Source organism: Pocillopora verrucosa, chromosome 13 (genome assembly GCF_036669915.1).
Source record: "Pocillopora verrucosa isolate sample1 chromosome 13, ASM3666991v2, whole genome shotgun sequence".
In the NCBI taxonomy this organism is placed as follows: domain Eukaryota; kingdom Metazoa; phylum Cnidaria; class Anthozoa; order Scleractinia; family Pocilloporidae; genus Pocillopora; species Pocillopora verrucosa.
This window is the reverse complement of record NC_089324.1, coordinates 1,081,143-1,099,843: the sequence shown is the minus strand read 5'-3', so window position 1 is coordinate 1,099,843 and position 18,701 is coordinate 1,081,143. Positions and strand designations below refer to the sequence as shown.

The 18,701-nt window shown below is 39.4% G+C and overlaps 1 protein-coding gene and 2 pseudogenes across 1 annotated transcript in view; 2 read left to right on the top strand and 1 right to left on the bottom strand.

Annotated features, from left to right (window-relative positions):
- LOC131789564 (uncharacterized) overlaps nt 1-727 on the top strand; it is a 6,391-nt gene extending 5,664 nt beyond the window's left edge. The window contains exon 2 of the mRNA XM_066160216.1: nt 1-727. This exon is cut by the window's left edge and continues 1,855 nt beyond it. The gene's annotated coding sequence lies outside the window, so the exon portion shown is untranslated.
- A 2,330-nt stretch (nt 728-3,057) lies between these two features.
- LOC136277697 (uncharacterized) lies at nt 3,058-15,439 on the top strand (annotated as a pseudogene).
- On the bottom strand, nt 11,435-11,933 carry LOC136277811 (uncharacterized; annotated as a pseudogene).
- Nucleotides 15,440-18,701: the final 3,262 nt, after the last annotated feature.

The window sequence follows — 18,701 nt, the reverse complement described above, 5'->3', positions numbered from 1 at the left end:
GCATGCACTAATGCAGGCGGGCGAAAGAATCGACGAAAAATTCGAGCACGAAAGCTATGCTTACGAAGAGAGGGTTTTCTCAGAATCAGGATTTGAGGATTTAATTTGTAAGTATCCAACATACATTTTTTTCATAAGGCTTGAGATCGTCAGAGAATGATTTAATCTTTTGGTGTGAGAAGTTAAGTAGACATCTGTAGCTACGTGACAGTTTCGATTACGATGAAAGATTTACATTGCTTATCCCTAATATCACAGCTCAGCTCAATGTGTTGCGAAATGTTTCCACGCAAAAAATTGATTTCCTAGATTTATTATGAATTTGATTGTGCATTAAGGGAGTTGTAATTTCGTTACATTTAAAGAACAGAGTTAACGTTACAATTGAAAGTAGCATGTAATTGGGAGCGGCATAGGGTAATCAAATTCAGTAGTTGTGCGAGCAGTGATGTATGAAATTAGGTATTTACAGGGCGTTTAAGCGCGTAGGAACTTAGCAGCATGATTGTCAAGTAGAGCCATGTTTAATAGGAAATTAGTGCTCACGAATCGTTGTAGAACATGAGTAGGTCTTGAATATCACACGGAATTATCTGGGTGTGGATTTCCTTAGCTAGTAAATGTAACATTTTTGTAACCCTAGGATTAGATTTTAATAGAGTAGATAGATCGCAGAACGGAATGTGTAATGCTGAATTGTCGACAATAAAGCCTGAATCAAGTGAAAGTATACAGTCCAAGATTACTGAACCAGCGTGGGAAATTCTGGAGGGTTGTCCAATACACCCAAACTGAGCCCGATGTGTAGCGCGTCTGTTTCGCCTCGTGGCTTAAAGAACGACGAATGTTACATATGTAGCGCGCTTGTTTCGCCTCATGGCTGAGAGATATTTTCTCTGCCTCTCGCGAACTGACCCCCGAAGTGTCCGATCGACTCTTGCCGGGACGAACTGTCTCCATCGGATCCAATCGAGTCTTTTTGCCAATATCTTCAACCCCTTTTGCTCCTGTTAACCTCTTACTTCCGGTACCACTGATCAAGCGCCTTGCGCCCATTTCTGGTTCCGGTCGCAATCAGACTCAATCCGCCTGTTGGTGAAGACAACCCGACTAAGGTCGGGTGTATTGGACGTGTGTGGTGAAATTCTGCGAAACAATGTTTGCAATCACACTTAGAATTTATAGGAAGGTAGGTGTGTCTAAATATAATTTTAACGCTCCAGCTGTTTAAGAGCAAAACGTGTCTACATTTACTCCTCTACCATGAACAAGAAGCGTGCGCGCCTGCACATAGCAGCTAAGCTCCTGTTTAGTACCGTACACATCGGTCAATGAGTCGATTTTATTTTTTTACATATATATATATATATATATATATCCAAGAAAACGAAAAAAACGGGCACCTTTGAAACTCAGGCGATAGCAAGTTTGATTTTTCTCTTTACTCACTCAGCGGGAAATTTTTCATGCTAATAGTTATTCCAGCTTCAAACTTTATCGTTGAGCGTTGGCAAAAATTATTCAGGGGGACTAAACAACAAAAGGAGTTCTGTTTTAACTTCTTGAGAAGCTAATAGTTCATGCGATGTAATGATCACCGGTTGATAAGGTTGAAACTCTTGAATTTAATGCTTTTCACATGCTGTCATTAAGACTATCAATAAACATCTAATTATTATACACATCTATTCCACTTTCCAACTGAAATAGTCCATTTTACAGTTGCGTGCTAGGTTGCCAAGCCTTTCCACGGGAGTGAGGCTAAGGGTGACCTTGTTATGAGACAAATCTTCCTGCTTTTCAAATGTAAATTACTTTGTTATCATGCTAACTAGGTACTGGTCTCTATCACAACATGGTCAACTTTAGCCTCACTCCAAATCAAAGGCTTGGCAACCAAGTACACAACTGTAAAATGGCCTATTCGAAGTATACAAAAAGCGAAAATTACATGCGTTCATGTACTTCACGGCATCTCAGAAGGACATTATGAAATATAAAACAAAAAGACAACACCAAAAGAGAACGAGGGAAAAAACAAACATCCTCCCTGTAAATCAATTCTTCTTTTCACCATAACACCCCTCAATCCCTCAAAAAAAATTCCCATAACCCTCTGATCAAAACGCTGGTATTATCAACGCCAGGGAAAAGCAACTTCAATGACAAGTGTCCATGATTAAATCAGGTTCTATCCAAGTGATACTTTGTTTTGTTTTGTTATCTTTTTAATTCAGTGGAATGGCACAGTTTTTAAAAACTATTAATAGGGAAAATTATGTAAAATTTATAAAGGGATAAGGCCGATTGGAGTTTATATGTAATCCAGTCAATCAATATGACCACTACATCCGAGTGGCGTATTTTTCGTAAGTAACACGAGTGGCGATATTGAACATGACGTCATAATTCCCACCCTTTCAAACGTTGTTACATTAACTTTACATGTTGTTTGTTGGTAAGTGACGAAGAAGTGAATGTGTTTTTCGAACAACAGGAGAACATGAAAACCGAAAACACACCACTGTTTTTTGCAAATGATTTTCAAGGAAATTCTCGAAAGTTGCGATGCAACAAAGGTAAAGTTTTGTTTTGTTCGTGCTGAACAGTATTTAAAGGTTCGTTGCGTTGTGAAAAGAGGCTGAAAACAAAAGAATCTGATAGTTTAATTTGACGTTCGGACGCGGCCGATACAAAGTTCCTCAGGAAACTGCTGACGAATAATGAGCCTTTCCCCCTCTCTCTCTCTCTCTCTCTCTCTCTCTCTCTTAAGGTAATGGGTGATGAATTTTAAAAGCACTGTATCCTTTACAACCCTGCTATAGTTCCAATAAGAATAATTTTTCTTCTTGGTTCTTGCGTTGAATAGGTGCTTTCGAGAGTGCTACAGCTTACTATCCCAGAGTCGTCTTGTTCTAGAGCCGCGAAAGTGTTCGAAAGGCCGGCCATTTTGAAGAAAAACAAGATGCACCCTGCATGCCCTGTGCTGCAAAGCACGCGACCTCAAATTTTCTGGGATGCGGTCGCTAGCGTTTCATCGTCAGGTTAACAATAATACTGAAGTTGCACATTCAAGTCACTCAGACTTTCGGTTTCCACTTGAGCATTATGCACTGTCTTCGTTGAATTAAAAAATTTGTGGATTGTAATTAAAGGTAAGTAGCATCTTTATTTAGGAAAAACTGTTGATGCGGTTGAGGTAAGGGCTGAAAAGATGCAATCGCTTATTTGTTTAGAATTATGGAGGTTCCAAACTGATCAATGAGTTTGAAGCAAAATGTTCCTCAAATATGGAATCAAAAAAAAAGCTTTTATTGTTGAAAGATAGCTGTTTTATTTTCGACTATTTCTAGTGAAGATCGACGCTAAGAACGATGAAAATTTATCCCTAGTATTATGAAGTTGACACAAAACACATTTTAAGAGGAGAAATCACTTTCGATTTCAAGGGAACGAAAAATCGATAATGCTTTCGGGATTCAATCATTTTTTTAACTTCTCTCTCGATAGATTCCAACTTGATGGCAAGGAATTTTTCTGAGAAGTAAATTTTTCGTCAAATCTGCTTGTTTCGGTAAGTACATTGATAAATATAGCGACTGCGTTATTTCCGGAACATACACATCCATCGGAAGGTATATGCATGAATACAATCGATTCAATGTGGTATTTTAGTGAGCTCACATACATTCACTACATATCCGAGCACCTTATGGGTTATTCTAAAGCAAATTTTTAAATTTTAAAATTTTTGCCTTTCATCGTCAGGTTTACAATAATAATACTGACGTTGCACATTCAAGTCACTCAAACTTTCGGTTTCCATTTGAGAATTATGCGTATCCCTAGTATTATGAAGTTGACATAAAACACATTTTAAGAGGAGAAATCACTTTCGATTTCAAGGGAACGAAAAATCGATAATGCTTTCGGGATTCAATCATTTTTTTGACTTCTCTCTTGATAGATTCTAACTTGATGGCAAGGAATTTTTCTGAGAAGTAAAATTTTTCGTCAAATCTGCTTGTTTCGGTAAGGACATAAGTAAGTAGATAAATATAGCGACTGCGTTACTTACGGGACATCGGAAGGCATATGCATGAATAAAATCGATTCAATGTGGTATTTTAGTGAGCTCACATACATTCACTACATATCCGAGCACCTTATGGGTTATTCTGAAGCAGTTTTTTAAATTTTCAAACTTTTGCGTTTCATCATCATTTTTACAATAATAATAATGACGTTGCACTTTCGGTTTCCATTTGAGAATTATGCGTGAGTTGTGAGTCGTTTCGTGATTCTTCTGTCTTCGTTGAATTGAAAACTTGAGAATTGCAATTTTGAGCGGAATCTTTATAAAGGAAACAATTTTGATGCGGTTGAATTAAGAGCTAAAAAGATGCGATCGCCTATTTGTTTAGAATTATGGAGGTTTCAAACTGATCGACTTGTTTAACGCAAAATGTTCCTCAAATATGGAATCACAAAAAGACTTCTTTTTGTGTTGAAAGATAGCTGTTTTATTTTCTACTATTTCTAGTGAGGATCGACCATAGGAACGATGAAGATTTATCTTTAGTATGATAAAGTTAACATAAAACACATTTCAAGGGGATGAAATATTATTAATGCTGTCGGGATTCAATCGTTTTTTGAACTTCTCTGTCAAAACACTCATGACGAAGCATGAGAGTTTACATCAAATACAAGTCTGCTTTGGTGCCAAAGGAAAACATTTTTTCATAGCGGTTTACAACAATTCAGTGACTGAAGCGGGCAAAAAATCAAATTTGGAAAAAGTAAATCTAAACAAGCAATCTCTGTATATTCCAAGACGTTTGAGCTTTCGTTAAGTGATATTTTAGGGTAAACTTTGTTTAAAATTCTGCAGGTAGTATTGCACATTCCTAGTTCATTTCTCATCATGGATTTTGAAAAAATATTTATCTAATCTGGTGCGCTTGACCTGTTTTGACCGGTTCATAATCATCTGTGCTGTTGGAAACTGCACGATGTGTTGGATGCTGAGAGCCTATCTTAAGAATAAGTATCGAACAAATTTGAAATATTTTGGCAAGTCGCCCAAAATTCGTTTTCTCTCCTACCTTCATATTTTGTAGCCCGATATATCCTAATAATTTTGGTGTATTTTTTAAAAAAAATATATTTCAGTTTTCGAGAAATGATTAACTCGTGAATTGCGCGCATGCGCAAGACCGAGTTGTAGATATGATGTGGAGAATGGCACTCGCTCGCTCGCTCGCTCGCTCGCTCGTTTAGTCGATTCCTGTAAACTTTTTTTCGATTTTAGGCTCTTGAGTGCATTTGATAGTTTTTGGCGAGCAATAAACAAACGAAATGGCGACCTTTGTTGCTAAGAATAGTGGTGGGGTGAAAAAGAAGCCAATGATAATCTTAAAAGAGTTTTCTTTTTCGTTTTAGTTTCAACAAGCGGCGCCAGCGACTGGCAGGCATGCAAGGATTCACACTGAAATAACAGAACAACCTTCGTTTTTCATAAAATTGTAATTTACAATCCTTGAACTTGAAAACAATCCGAAGATTCATTGAAAATATCCCTTACTGCGAAGCGCTCGGAGTTGACAGATGTTCGAAAGCTTTTTCTGTTATGGCGTGAGATTGAGGACAAAACCGATCACTACGTTTCGTATCGTGTGTTTTTCCTGTGTGAAGCAACGAAAGGTGCCGGCGACTGACGAAATTACAAGTTATCACGAAAATCAAATAACACCTAAACAAACAATTTTAGCTACCGATTTTCACTGAATTTTTAAAGAACAATTTTCTTTTAAGTTTCAAGACAATTTGAAGATTCAAAATAAATATTACGTACTAAGATGCGAAAGTTATACACCACAAAATTGATAAATTAGGCCTGAAATGAAATTCTATCTTGTTCTTGATTATACGTTGCCTAGCACGTGACTAAAATCTACCTAATGACAGTGGCAGTCTTAGCTTAGTTATATCACTCAAAACTCGTTCCCGTTTGTCTCATTTGATAAAGAGGGAATCGTTGTTTTATTTAAGACAGTATTGCCTTGGTTTTCTAATATTTATAATGATAGACAGTAAATTTCACTTTTCAGCCACATTTACTTCCAACCTTTTCTTTTGAACCAGAAACAAAAATGATAGACGTTTAAAACACATGACATCATCCACCCTTGTCAAATGTAAAAGCATGATCATTTCAATTGTAATGCCTTCTTATCCCAACGTTACTTTGTTTCTTTGCTGCGAACACTGAACTACTGCTCGTACTCTAGATATGACAATCAACCACAAAATTCCCTAAACCAGAGAACATTAAACGTAATCCAAAGAATCATGTGTCAATTCACGAGTTTGCTCACAGAGCACTTTGATTTTTTTCGTTCGACCACTCAAGTATGCAAATTTTCACCGGGAATATTACCCGAGTTGTGTGTAACGAATATACTGGACCTCCGGTATTTCTGTCAGCATAATCCGTTGTTTTATCATCTAAACTTAATCCTCTGTCATTATTAAAACTGGCAAAGAAATACCTATTTTTAGGTGAATATTTTTGTTCGACATACTTTTCCTATGTCGAATAGTAACATCAAAACAAAGACAATTTTAACAATGACCGATATGACAGAATCTACTGAGCTTCGAGATTTTCAAAGACAAAAGGATGGTTAAAAAGTTGCTGTAAATATTTCCATGTGTATATGTGTTGTTCTCTCTTGAAACGAACTCAAAGTCCGGCAAAATTTACTTGCCAGCGACTATGAAATATACAAGGTGTGACTACTCGTCGCCACTGTTTACTAGCATAAATCACTACAATTTGTAAAAAAATCTAACATAACACTCTTACCTTGTTTATTTATGATTTTTATGAGCTGTTCCGATGATCACGTTATGCTCTACCACATTCTAGCCAGATCTGAGTTCCAGTTTTAAAATCCTCTCAATCTTATTATATTAGTTGCGTGACAAGCGTGACACATATAAATTCAAGATGCCTCAATCTCTGAAATACCAAGAGATGGCTTTTTTTCCTCTTTGCATGATATCTAGAAAAACCTTTTAGGAACTACTGCATTTAGAAAACTAAAGATCCATCAATGATTCCTTTGCCGGCCGAAGTCAACGAATGGTTACAAAAGTCAGTTTGATTGACAAGCCACATACTGATTTAGATAATTATCTGTTGTGTAAGCGTCTCATCTTACATGCACTCATGGAGATTTGCTCTTCATTTAAATCGTTCGCAGGTAGAACATCTGGGTTTAGTTATCAAGAAGACCGAAGTTGTATATCTCAAGTCGTTCATTGCATTTTTAATAAGTTGTAAAAATGACATTTCAAGTCACTTGCGGAGTTGCAAGTTTTCAGATCCAGAAAATGAAGTTGATCTTATTATGTCGCTTGCTAGCATCTTCGAGACGCTAACAGGTAGCGATGATTTTACAATTTTCCCCACACATAGATGTTGGGTAGAGTTGTGGTTCCAATAGTAGATATAGAGTGCCTAAAGAGGTGTCCGCCCATTACAATAGTAAGGTTAAGTCGATTCCAAAAGCCGATAGGGGAATTCGCAAGCGTGTATAACAAGTACTACTCAAGATGTCTGGAAAATTCATACAGCCTGGCTCCGGTAAGTAGGCTACTTACCATCGTGAGCAAAATTACGCGTCCCGTCAGACTTAAGTCTCGACTGGGAATTGGTCAATAGGCTACCAAAAATCCACATAGAGGCGGAGTTTTCTATACTAATGTCTGAACACTTTGATTGGCGGGGGGCATAATTACGTGCAAGCTTCTAGACGCTGACAAAACTTGTTTCTCTTCACCCAAAATCACATCAAAATTTGTTCTTGCTAAATTTCAAGTGTGCTGCACGTATCATCACCCCCGGGGACACATTTACATAAGAGGGCGGAGGTGCGCGCCGGGAATTTCGAAAACGACCCCTATAAAATTATAAAAGGTACCTGGGTCTTATCTGTGAGGGAGTGGCAGCAATTGATGTCTACCACTAAAAAGTACCAACTCAAAAGCAAAAAACTGAAAAAAAAAAGGCTCAAGTCAGATCATTAAAATCGTCCTTGTTATGCTTACTTCAGGTGTTTTATTGAGCGAAAAACAACATAAAACGTACCAGCTAGGTCTCTGGTTTTTTTTTACCCCTAAAAGGTACGACAAGCATCTTTACCCATTTCCGATCGCCTTCTCTCCCCCGATGAGCACCAAAAAAACAGTGGGAAAAGAAACGTGATTTGCCCCAGTCGCCCCGAAACGAAATGAATTTCATACTGCGTTTACATACAAGATAATTTAGCCTGTAAAACAATTACTTTTGTCATTTTCTGTCTTTTTCTACGCTTCCCTCGTTCCTAAAGAGGATTCATACAGATATAAGCGTCGTACCGCGTTTATATTATACAGGTACAAGAATGAGTGTTTCGTTCTGGAATGAAAACCCTCAATAAACTCATTCAGAAATGACTCGTTTCGAATAAACTTTACTCTGGTATCATGTGGCAACCGGTATGAACTCGTTCTTGAACAAGACTCATTCCGATATCAAGTAAAAGGTTCCTAAAAGTTTTCAAAATTCCATTCGAAAACGAAAAACGAATTTGAGTTTCATTTTCCTATACAATTGGAAATCGGTTGGCAACAAGGTCCACGGATTGATGGGTTTATTTTGAGAAGCTTCAGTTCTCGCTAACGAGTTGCCAATTTCTCGCTGGCGAACTGTCAATTTCTCGTTGGCAAGTTTTCAATTTCTCGCTGGTGAACTGTCAATTTCTCGCTGGCAAGTTTTCAATTTCTTGCTGGTGAACTGTCAATTTCTCGCTGGCAAATTGTCAATTTCTCGCTGGTGAACTGTCAATTTCTCGTTGGCAAGTTTTCAATTTCTCGCTGGCGAACTGTCAATTTCTCGCTGGCAAGTTTTCAATTTCTCGCTGTCGAACTGTCAATTTCTCGTTGGCGAGTTTTCAATTTCTCGCTGGTGAACTGTCAATTTCTCGTTGGCGAGTTTTCAATTTCTCGCTGGTGAACTGTCAATTTCTCGTTGGCAAGTTTTCAATTTCTCGCTGGTGAACTGTCAATTTCTCGCTGGCAAGTTGTCAATTTTTCGCCAGCCAGTTTTCAATTTCCCGCTAGCGAGTTTTTAATTTCTCACTCGCGAGTTTTCAAATTTCTGGCTAGTGAGTTTCCAATTTTTCAATTTGTCGATAGCGAGTTTTCAATTTCTCGCTAGCGAGTCTTCAATCATAATTATTTCTCGCTGGCGAGTTTTAGCCAGGCCTCTCTCACAGGCCTTTACTGAGAAGGCGATTGATTCGTCCTGGGGATTAATAGATAGTGATCATTCGATATGGCTGATGTTCAAATCTCAACCAACGAGGGTCAGGAAGACCTTGTGAGTTTTTTACTGGTTTTAATAATCTTTTATAACAGTTAGTTTCCGATGCTGACAATTTTGTGACTGAATACTTGGAAAGGAAACTGGAAGATTATGTTACCATTTTGCTTGGAACGATTTTCAAGCTGGAAATTGGTAAAAGTACAGAATATCGAAACAACCGACTGATGCTCTTAAGAATGTATGATTTATCGTTCGGTAAGCTAAAGAACATATCCAGTGAAATAGAGAAACAGCAACCATCTGTTGGCCAGAGATTTGGTTATGATGTACCTCTTGAGAGAACAGAAGGCGGACCCAGGTTTGTAATAATAACTAGAGAACAGCTCGTGAATCTCCGCGCGACGTCTGGGATGACCTGAGCAAAAATTGCTACTTGTTTGAATGTCAGTGAAAGAACTTTGTACAGACGAGTTCAGGAATTTGATATGGATGGAAGTTTTTCAGAGATATCGAACACGGAACTAGATGAACTTCTCAAGTCGATTACGACAATAACTCCCCGTGATGGAGAGAATTACATACGTGGAAGTTTGAGAGGCAGTGGTGTACGAATTCAGCCTTGGAGAATTAGAGAAAGGCTTCAAGCCATTGATCCTATGGGTAGGGCAGCTCGAAGGAGCAGTACAATTCGGAGGCGAATGTACAATGTGCGTGCACCAAACTGCCTGTGGCATATTGATAGCAATTACAAGCGGATCTCATGGCGATTTGTTATTCATAGATGCATTGATGGTTACAGTTGGACAATAACCCATCTGAACTGTGCCACCAATAACCTTGCAACCACTGCCCTACAATATTTCAGCAGTGAGTAAGTAAATATGGCCTTCTAAGTAGAGTGAGGGGTGATTGTGGAGTGCAGTGTAGCTGTTTCCTTCTAAACTCAACCTGGGACCCTTTGAGCCAAAGAACAAGCTGCAACGTGGAGGTGTCCATATGAATGGTTTCAAGGATTATGCAGGATAATTTCCCAAACACAACAACAGTAATTTTTTTTCATCTTTATACAAGAATGCAATAAGTATTTAAGTAAAACAGCTTTCATTTCTCAAACAAATCTAACATTGTTATTTTCTGAAATCATGGTTTAATAACAGGATCAGAGAAGTACCTGCAGAACTATTTGTTTTTGTCGAGTCCCAAGCTGGCTGCATTGGTTCTTTTGCTTCACACTTTTCATTTTCAGTTGGTTCATCTTCCTGAAAAGGAAATCAAAACCTGTTACCATATGCCTACAGTCACACACATTTCGAATGTCAGTATTATCTCCATGGAAATGGGAAACAGTCCTCTGTTTAGGATTTGCAGGTATTTTTACCTAGCAATGCCATGGAAATTAAAATCTGTTGCATACGCACTGTGCGAGATGTACGTTCTGAAAATAAAGGTGAAGGGGATTTTGTACTAATTTTCAGTATTTTTTTAGCTTAGCAGATAAGAAAAGGGAAGACAAGAAGAGAGAACAAAACAGAGTGAAAAAGGACACTACAGAATTGGCAAGAGAGCCAGAACTTTAAATTTCCTGGTTTTAGGAAACGAATATTCTATGAACAAAATATCAAATTTTAGGTCAGCACAAAGTATAGACCCTGCTAGAGACCACAGTGTTCCAACTCTACACACTATATCACACTAAACTAGCTTTTACGGGGGTGTATTTAATATATTATTTACAGTAGCACACTCCATAACACCCATGGTTGTAGCATCCATGGTTATAGCACTGAAACCTGGAATTTAACGGCAGGCATCGAAAATTATAAACTCTCATTCACGTTCAGTTGCCCTTCCCGCTGTCATCCTTTGCTGTCTTGAACGAAGGTTCCACAGGAAGAATCTTTCGCATGGGTCGAACGTAAATGGACTTGCCTTTGAAGACCTTTTGGACCGGATAAAGCCTGGCTGACAATAAACCGACATCACTACCTCAACATCGTCAAACGCTCCCAGCTTGGAAGGAAATAACGACTTCAAAAAATCGAGCAAAGCTTTCTCATCCTACTCCTTTGGAAAAGTAGCAGCCGCAACAACATGGTCATTTTCCATAAGCCATAACCGTGCTCCTTGCCGGAGAACATTCTCGCGGTCTGGTCCTCCAAGTAAAATTACGTCCTTAATAAACGGACCATTCGGTGCTTAATCACTTTTAGCTTTGCCATTCTTGCGAGTGTTTTGACCAGCCCTTGAATTATTGAAATTATACGATAGCCCGAAGCGCGGAGTCAACGTAGAATTTGTGCTGATACTTGGTCGTTGCTGTGCAGCTGTGAAAGTTCTAGTAGTGATGACATTGCTAACAGAACTAGTAAAGCTAGCATTACTAGTATAAATGCTGGGAGTGGGTTGTTCTGAGCTTCGCCTGAAAATTCGCGACAGTTCGCCTTCGACAGAAACTGTTCGTTCGTTGCTCATCATGGTTCCAACGTTCGTCTGAAGTGGATTTGGCTCTATCCAATCTACCGATGTTATCAAGGATTTGTCTTACGACAGGATTCATAATTTTTAGCTTGCAGTGTGTTGTTTCACTTTCGCTTCGATCCAAAACCTGACGGCTGACACCTCGAAGGTTCGGGGGAAAAGGCGGGAAAATGTCCCACGGTTGCATGCGCTCCCACCAGTTCGTTAGCGAGAAATGAAAAACTCGCAAGCGAGAAATTGAAAACTCGCGAGAACTGAAGGTTCCCAAGAAAGACTCAACCATCGCTTTATTAAATTTACCTATACTTCTTTTAAGCTAGTCATTTAAGATTTGCAACTCGCTAATGCTGAAAGCGGTTGGACCAAGATTTAAAACTCGAATGGCTTTTGACAGTAACGGCTTGCCATATCCAAGGCTTGCATTTGATTGGCTATCTGTGAGTTTCTTTGATTATTTACCAATCAGAATGTCTGGTTTGTTACATATTCTGTACTAAATTAATTCTCTTCTGTACTGAATTACCTGAAAACTGCATTTATCTTAACCAATCAGAACTGAGTAATTTTTTCATGTACGTTATTAACAAAGTAATCAGTAGAATTCATTAGTTGTGATATCAAATTTTCATGCGATAGTTTTCGAATATCATCAATGTTTTTTCAATTAAGTCAACTGTTTTATACAATGAATAAAGGGGGTAAGTTTCTAAAGAAACTGTGGTACTGCGTCGGTGGGAGAGTATAGCAGGTAATTTAGTGTTAACAACTGAGTTGAAAACGTAAATTGGCCATCGTAAAGTGTAAAAAAGCTGACGTTTCGAGTGTTAACGAAACGTCAGCTTTTTTACTCTTGTGCCCATGCCGTGAATCGTGGATAGATCTCGACATCCAAATGTGAATTGTTCTAGTCAATTTGTCAGCCACGTTTACCTGACGTTGCATACCCCAGGTATTAAACACGGTTTCTTAGTCAAGAACTCAAATAATTGTATCAAAAAATACAAATTTTGGTTGCGAAATCATGGTAGATCATCGATGCCGGATTATTCCGCATACAATTTTAGGCTGTACATTGTAAGCTGGAATTGTTAATGATAAAGATAAACAGTGCAGAATCCTTTTTTTCGATTTTATGAAATGTTAGTCCATAGCTCAACTATTTCACTTACTTTTGTAGCAACTGATTGAATGACCAGTAATGAGCGACGAACAGTACAAGTCTTTGTTGATCGTAAACGAATCAAAGGATGCTAGCATCACACTCTACATTTATGCCAGTTGCGATTTATTATGTTGGATGTCTTTCCGCTCCAAAATCATGATCCTTCCAGGCGGGAAATACTTGTATCGCAGTAAAGATTCTTTCAAATTCAAGCTCGTTGCAAGATTTGAAGACAAATCTAAGAAAAAACTATTGAAACCCAAAACTTGGGTTGCAGACATACTCCTCAAAGTTACCGAAGACCTCCGTCTGAAAGAGGGAAAGCTAGAAGATTTTCCATCAGAGAAACGAGTATGTCTTCGTAAACTTCAAAGAGACAAAAAAATAAAAACCACAAGTGGAAAACGAAACCTGTATGCGATTCTAGGACTAGACATGGATCAGATTCGCCATATGCCAAGAGAGGAGCAAAGAGCAGCTATCACGAAGGGATTCCGTAAACAAATAAAACGATGGCATCCCGACAAAAATTTTGGCAACGAAGACAAAGCTAAGGAGGTCATTATGGCGTGGGTCGTTTTATTAGATGACGAGAAGCGTGCTCGGTACCACAACGAGGCTGATTACCACAAAGGTTGGCTGTCCTTATCAAGATGGAGGGCGATTTTCAATCCGGAACGATTCACAATAGTGCAGAAGAAAGCCTACAAGAAAAGGATGAAAATGTTTGTTGTGTCGCTAGGAACTGGAATTGTAGGAGTTGTCCTGATTGCTGTCACTGCAGGCTTAGCAGCCCCAGCGGTAGTAGCTGCTGGAGGTGTCTTAGGTAGTGCACTGGCCGGAGCTGGTTTGCAATCACTGCAGCACACCGTGGATGGGAAGTCCGTTGTGACTGAAGAGTGCGATACTAAACAGTGGTTGTTGAAAGCGGGGATTGGATTTGTTTCTGGGGCAGCAATTGGAGGTGCTACAGTAGGCATCACAGCAGGTATAGCAGGCCTTGGAAACAGTGTCATGAAGTCTGCAGCTTTGAAGATGGGTCAAAGCATAAGGATTGGAGCAGGAACCGGTTCCGTTGGTGGAGCTGTGTCATCCATTGCCTCAGATGTCGGGAGAAAGTTCGTTGATGGAGAAGAAGTCACATTGAAGCAGGCACTTTGTCACGTAGCCTTTGGTGCTTCCATTGGTGCTGCTGCAGGAATAGCAGGAGGTGCTTTCTCCAAAGCTTCAGTGGCTGGTCGAACATCAGCAGCAACTGCTAATCTCGAAGCCGAGGTCGGAGAACAGATTGCGGTACGGACCGGTGCAAAAAGTATTGGCAATGCTTTGGCTAAGAAAGTTCCTCGAGCCTTGATAGAGGGTGGAGCCGAAGTAGTGCTGGGAACAGCAGCTCAAATTTTCGAGGAGCGCCTAGATGATTCTGTGGAAAATCAAAGCCTGGGACAACATCTTGGCAGGGGAGCTGCGAATTTTACTTGCAATGCTCTCAAAGTCGGTGTTCGAGAAACCACCACTGGACTTGTTTTACACGCGTAAAACGAATTCAAAGTCTTAAGACGAGTAAAAAAAGTACTCGAATGTTAATAAAAACATGAGGCGTGCTTTCAAAATAAGATAAAGAATAAAACTTTACTTGAAAAATAGCGAGCATCTAGTCAAATATGAAGAAATCGCTTGTTCAGCGACCTATCAACCTCTGGAATCTGAAGAGCTGTTGAAGGACAAAACGTACCCATTGCCCATATTCTACGAAGAAGCTGACGTCCCTAGCCAACAAATAGTTCCAATGAGAGCAAACGAGTATGTGAACCCCGTGGTGGATATTGATGATGAAGTGGGCCTGAATGACTCTCGTGGTAAGGTGAAACATGAACGCTTTGAAGGAAACAAAGAGCATTTTATCAAATGGGGAAGAAGTGCATGTTCCCTAACCGATCAACTCAGACGAACTGTTAGTGAACGAAACCACTCCATTGCTAGTGGTCAGTGAAGAGGCTTGCGTCCTTGAAGAACACGAATCAGATCAACTAGAAGATATGAAGATCAAATATATATCTGAAGGAGCTTGGATCTCTAGAATGATTGTCAGTTTCTTTCTTGATGGCAAGAAAACTACGCAACAAGTATCAGGGAGCGGAAAATTCGTTACCATTCCTTCTCGTGCAAAAGATATTGAAGTCAAATTTCAAGTGAGGCGACCATTCTGGGGTGACGTCATGAAGTATAATCGCTTTAGAGAGGCCTGGTTTCAACCTTATGAGCCACATGTCTTCGGGTACGAAAAACCTACTAACCGTACGTTTACCATCAGCGGTAATCTGTGGTGGGAAGCTGTTATGGGAGTCACCGATGAACACCACGATGAAACAAAGAAACTGTGAGGTTTCTGTAAAACTTTTGGAACACTGAACTATAGATTAGCTTCCAATAATTTCTAGATCGGCCATTATTTATGGCCATAGGCCATAGGGTAGGGGGGAGTAGGGGCGGGGGAGGGGGGAGGGTGTCAGAGGATTTTGGTGGTGTAACAATAGAATGTACCTACTCCCTCCACCCTAACCCTCTCCCTCCTCCCCCCCCCCCCCCGCTCCTTTATGCTCTGTTGTTAGCGACGACTTATCCTCCATACGTTCCCACTGAAAACCATGTGATCTTTCCAAAATCCTCTGGACCCCCCTTCCCCCCCCGGCGGTAAATAATGCCTGGTTACTTAGTTCCTCATTTTGACAGATTGCACCGATATTTCAACTTTTTGTTTTTTTTTTAGAAAATTAGCCTTTCCGTCATTATCAAAAATGAAAGTGGAAGCATGTTGAATCAGTGTAGGAACAATGGCGTTAGTCTCGCAGGTGCTCGCTCGGAGCTCTCAACGAAACCTCGCTCTTAAGGCTCTGGCCAGTTGCCGTAACAACTGTGCATTGTGAGTAACGTAACATAAAAGTTTGATCCTGATTTGCTCACTAAGAAATGATTCTTATGACAAAAGAAAGTAGGTTAGTTTAGTTTTGTAAACAAATCATATATTTTCAGGGACGGTAAATCCTGGTTTTGATGAACGGCAGCGTTTAATTTATGCAACAAAGCGTTCTTGGAGATCAAGTCATTCTTCCAGCTTAATGTTCGCTAAACAAGGAACCCTTATCTATGTTAATTTAAATCAGCAAATTGCTTTGCATTCAATGATAAATGACCGCTCCAATGAGTGTTTAAGATCCGCTCCTATTGGTAGAACCGCTGTGAACAAATAGATGCATTGTTTTTACAGTAACTTTGGATTAATCGTACATCTTTTGTAAAAAAGCGTCGCCTCAGTCGTCAGACAGCGATTATGATCACATCATTTCGTCGGAGAGAACTGCGATCACTGAACTTATTCGCTTTTTGAACTCAACCTCTAATTGTATCCAACTCTTTAAGGGAGGATATGAAGTGTTTTTGAATTTTACTAGCATGCACTAATGCAGGAGGGCGAAAGAATCGACGAAAATTTCGAGCACGAAAGCTATGCTTACAAAGAGAGGGTTTTCTCGGAATCAGGATTTGAGGATTTAATTTGTAAGTATCCGACATACATTTTTTTCATGAGGCTTGAGATCGTCAGAGAATGATTTAATCTTTTGGTGTGAGAAGTTAAGTAGACATCTGTAGCTACGTGACAGTTTCGATTACGATTATAGATTTGCTTATCCCTAATATCATAGCTCAGCTCAATGTGTTGCGAAATGTTTCCACGCAAAAAATTGATTTCCTAGATTTATTATGAATTTGATTGTGCATTAAGGGAGTTGTAATTTCGTTACATTTAAAGAACAGAGTTAACGTTACAATTGAAAGTAGCATGTAATTGGGAGCGGCATAGGGTAATCAAATTCAGTAGTTGTGTGAGCAGTGATGTATGAAATTAGGTATTTACAGGGCGTTTAAGCGCGTAGGAACTTAGCAGCATGATTGTCAAGTAGAGCCATGTTTAATAGGAAATTAGTGCTCACGAATCGTTGTAGAACATGAGTAGGTCTTGAATATCACACGGAATTATCTGAGTGTGGATTTCCTTAGCTAGTAAATGTAACATTTTTGTAACCCTAGGATTAGATTTTAATAGAGTAGATAGATCGCAGAACGGAATGTGTAATGCTGAATTGTCGACAATAAAGCCTGAATCAAGTGAAAGTATACAGTCCAAGATTACTGAACCAGCGTGGGAAATTCTGGAGGGTTGTCCAATACACCCAAACTGAGCCCGATGTGTAGCGCGTCTGTTTCGCCTCGTGGCTTAAAGAACGACGAATGTTACATATGTAGCGCGCTTGTTTCGCCTCATGGCTGAGAGATATTTTCTCTGCCTCTCGCGAACTGACCCCCGAAGTGTCCGATCGACTCTTGCCGGGACGAACTGTCTCCATCGGATCCAATCGAGTCTGTTTGCCAATATCTTCAACCCCTTTTGCTCCTGTTAACCTCTTACTTCCGGTACCACTGATCAAGCGCCTTAGCTTGCGCCCATTTCTGGTTCCGGTCGCAATCAGACTCAATCCGCCTGTTGGTGAAGACAACCCGACTAAGGTCGGGTGTATTGGACGTGTGTGGTGAAATTCTGCGAAACAATGTTTGCAATCACACTTAGAATTTATAGGAAGGTAGGTGTGTCTAAATATAATTTTAACGCTCCAGCTGTTTAAGAGCAAAACGTGTCTACATTTACTCCTCTACCATGAACAAGAAGCGTGCGCGCCTGCACATAGCAGCTAAGCTCCTGTTTAGTACCGTACACATCGGTCAATGAGTCGATTTTATTTTTTTACATATATATATATATATATATATATATATATATATATCCAAGAAAACGAAAAAAACGGGCACCTTTGAAACTCAGGCGATAGCAAGTTTGATTTTTCTCTTTACTCACTCAGCGGGAAATTTTTCATGCTAATAGTTATTCCAGCTTCAAACTTTATCGTTGAGCGTCGGCAAAAATTATTCAGGGGGACTAAAAAACAAAAGGAGTTCTGTTTTAACTTCTTGAGAAGCTAATAGTTCATGCGATGTAATGATCACCGGTTGATAAGGTTGAAACTCTTGAATTTAATGCTTTTCACATGCTGTCATTAAGACTATCAATAAACATCTAATTATTATACACATCTATTCCACTTTCCAACTGAAATAGTCCATTTTACAGTTGCGTGCTAGGTTGCCAAGCCTTTCCACGGGAGTGAGGCTAAGGGTGACCTTGTTATGAGACAAATCTTCCTGCTTTTCAAATGTAAATTACTTTGTTATCATGCTAACTAGGTACTGGTCTCTATCACAACATGGTCAACTTTAGCCTCACTCCAAATCAAAGGCTTGGCAACCAAGGACACAACTGTAAAATGGCCTATTCGAAGTATACAAAAAGCGAAAATTACATGCGTTCATGTGCTTCACGGCATCTCAGAAGGACATTATGAAATATAAAACAAAAAGACAACACCAAAAGAGAACGAGGGAAAAACAAACATCCTCCCTGTAAATCAATTCTTCTTTTCACCATAACACCCCTCAATCCCTCAATCTCTGATCAAAAAATTCCCATAACCCTCTAATCAAAACGCTGGTATTATCAACGCCAGGGAAAAGCAACTTCAATGACAAGTGTCCATGATTAAATCAGGTTCTATCCAAGTGATACTTTGTTTTGTT